This window comes from Nanorana parkeri, unplaced genomic scaffold (assembly GCF_000935625.1).
Source record: "Nanorana parkeri isolate BGI_ZX_2015 unplaced genomic scaffold, ASM93562v1 scaffold674, whole genome shotgun sequence".
Taxonomy (NCBI): domain Eukaryota; kingdom Metazoa; phylum Chordata; class Amphibia; order Anura; family Dicroglossidae; genus Nanorana; species Nanorana parkeri.
In genome coordinates, this window is record NW_017306942.1 from 165,363 (window position 1) to 169,197 (window position 3,835).

The window sequence follows — 3,835 nt, forward strand, 5'->3', positions numbered from 1 at the left end:
TATATATATTCCATCCAAAGTAACTAACATTCTATATCCTTCTTGGAGTAAATGCTGTTCTCATCTTCTTGCATTTAAGACAGGCCCTCCCCAGAGTATAACTCCTGCCTGAGTATTTAGGGGTGGGAATGAGGTTATTGCTGTAAATAGGTGAGTAACAATGCTTTTGTTGGATTTCCTCTTACTCTGTTTAGTGTTTAAAGAGAAACTTGTGTCATGCAGTACATTGGACTAATACATGTTTGGCTTCTACCACATGTCATTGTTTACTACCCCATTCATTCCAGTAGGGTCATCAGTGGCATCATTAAAACTACCTAAAATGATTCTTGTAAAATTATACATAGAACCAATCTCTCCTATATAAGCATGGGCTTATCTACAAATTACACGGACCAACAGTAAAATTCTGGTGAGACCCCCCTCCTCTTGGGATTCCCCTTTCCAATGCAAACTCTGTGGCATCTGGCACTTTGCATCCCAAATAATAGACTCATTCACCAATAGTGGCCAGCAGCCTATATTACGCAACTACTTATTGATGCTCTGTAGTGGCCTAATCCCCCTTCTATCCTGATGGTCAGTGGGCAAACCCATAATAAAATAACATTGTTTCCATCGCATAAAAGCAATGTAATAACAAGGATAACAGCAAATTGATTAATTAGTACTGCTTGATAAAAAGAGATTTTGTAAGTAAAAAAAGCAGCCTGCACTAGCTACATAATCTAGATTCAAATGTACAGTTTGTGGGATAACCTGGAGCAGTCAGCTGTAATTAAAGTACAAAACAAACTGAAAAGGTTGAAGTTCAGATCCACAAAGCATACAAATAGGTGTCCCTTCCCATCACAATTATAGCAATACATTGTCAACCTATCTAACAGGCTTTTAATGGTGACTACAAGTGGCCATTTCAACACACATAGCACAGTCATGGTCCACTGTTAACACCATCAAGAACCCCACCACGAGAAATATAATACAGCCAGTGCTGGAGTGCATGCGCCTGTAGTGGTTGCAAAAAGATTGCAATAGATCAGCAGCACTGAGATGCAACAAAAGATTAAAAAAGTGAAACCGTTTTCTCTTTTTTTTAAATCAGAATTATGTAGAGTACACAGTGCCATAGATTTTGTTAAGTTGGGGTTTACATCTACCTTAAGCACTCACATAAGCATGTTGCAAGGATTTAAGCACAATTTTGTTTTTATTTTAGGCACGGCAGACATCATTTTAGGTATATTTCTTTTTTTAAATGTCTGTGTCGTTCAGGGCAATATCAAGTGGGGAATTCTGCCGAGTAGACCATCTGACATTTCCCTAAAGGTGCAAGAGATTTATTACTGCTTGTTATTAATTTTGCTACACTATGGCTGTAGAAGTCATAATGTACACAGCAAGTCAATGCACGCTGCTTTTAGCAGAAATAATTTGAGCAGCTCTGTGCCAAAACGTTGCATTACCTCTCCAGTGTTGTGCTGTTAAAGTTTTACTGTTGTTGGATACACTTTTAAGACTCATTTATATCTTGGCATTTCATTTAAAAGCCTGGATAACATATGGCAGAAATAAAAATGAAAAAAGAAAAGAAGCAAAGAAACTTGACAAAAGTCAAAAATACTGAGTTAATATTCAATAGTTCTGACCTTTGCCAAGCTATCTACATAAATAAATGTAATTTTTTTTTACAGGTAGGTAAAATGGACAGGAAAGCATAAAATAAGGCTAAGTGTAAGCTGCAAAGTCAGCAAAGCTGACATTTTCCCCACTAAAACCTGGATGAAGGAGAGGATTGATAATATGATTGATGGCCCGTTCTGTCCAAATGTACTATCTAAAACATTTCATTTCACTCTCACTTTCAGTTTATTTCAGAAAGTAAAATGATTCAGCATTCACTGTCTGTTAATTCAAATCATTGCAAACAGAGCTTGCACTAGTATTTGAGAAAAGAAAGACTGCAGTTGCCCGAACATATGTGGTCCTGATACAAGAAAGGTGTCTGGTATTAATGCGGCCAAACGTGGGGTGGCTTTTCTCCACAAATATCTGACAAACCACATGACAATCATAACATTCTTTATTGATTATATGATTTTAGCATTTTTGCAAATCGTGTGGAGGTGGGAGGATTTGATTTTGTGAACCATATGTTTTTATTATTATTACACAGGATGTATATGGCGCCGCACAGTGCTTTACAATATAAGGAGGACATTACAGTTACAATACAAATCAAGACAAGATGGTAAAGAGGACCCTGGCCATGAGAGCTTGTGAGTTATGGCTTATTGTATTGTTTCGCCAATAAGTTTCCATACAAATCACGTATTGTTTTATTGTCAATTGATGGTGTGATTTTCTTGATGGTGTAATTTTTTTTTACTTTTGTACTATACATGTGATGTCAAAAATACCCGATGATAACAAACTTGAATGAAAAATATTTGTCAAAAATGACCTGCAGACTATAGTTTTTACCTATTGAGATCTAAATTATATCTGAAGCATGCAAATGATCAGAGAAAATAACTGGTAGTAGTGCAAGTCACATAAAACAGTTGAAAATACATGTTATTATGATTTGTTCTCTTATGATTATTCAGATATCAAATGTTCATTGAGCTGTCGACAACTCTTCTGAAAAATTTATGGCTATCCTAAGAGAACATCAAATCAGGAGTGAAATCAGATGAGCGGTTACACGGCATGCATTTCCCTTTCTGAAAAGGATAATTATTACATCATCTCAGGGGTATAAATGGGAAATCTTAACTAACCGCTTGAAGACCAGGTGTTTAGACCCCCTTCCTGGCCAGGCCATTTTTCAGTATTCAGCGCTGCGGTACTTTGACTGATATTTATTCCTTCATGCAATGCTGTGCTGAAATGACTTTTATACTATTTTTTTGGGACAGATAGAGCTTTCTTTTGGTGGTATTTAATCACCACTGGGGGTTTTATTTTTTACTATAATTAGGAAAAATTACTGAAAATTTTGAAAAAAACTTTTTTTTTTACATTATGTCAGGAAACATTTATTATTACCCAGTTTTTTGGTAAAATATAAAAGACGGGGTCACGTCGGGTAAATAGATACCAAACATGTCAAGCTTTAAAATTGTGCGCACCCGTGAAATCGCAGAAAACTACCATACCCAAAATTGGCCATAGGCAGCGCTTTAAAAGCTTTTACCGCTCATCAGTTTAGTGTTATCAGTGATTGATGGCCCTAGAATTATTGCTCTCACTCCGACGTTCGCGGTGATATGTAACATGTGCGGCGTAATGGGCGAAATCGTCGTTTTTTCACGTATGCGCCCCAGACGCATTTTACATGCGTGTATGTAGGGGTGGGAACTTAAAACATTTTTTTTTGTTATTTTATTCTTTTTTATGTGTAACTTTACATTTTGGGGGGAAACTTTAATTTGTTTTCCTATTTTTTTTCCACTAAACTTTATTGCTATCACAATACGGGGGCTATTAAAACCCCCCTATGTGGTAGCAAAATATGTGACATGTCCTCTTTATGGAGACATCAGGGGTCTCCAAGACCCCTAATGTCACCTAGGACCCCCCAAAAGAAGCTGATGAAGCACAGATCTGCTCCATCAGCTTTTTTCCAGTTTCTGAAGCTGGACAGTGACACAAGAATGCGGAAGTGATGTAATATACAACACTTCCGCATTCTTGCAGCGGAGAGGGGACCGGAGGGAGCTCGTGTACTGAGCTCCCTCTGATCCCCTTTGACACAGGAACCATGCTGATCCCAGGCTCGCACCGGGCACAGCGGAGCACGGGACCAGCAGGACAACGGCGGGGGGGGGGA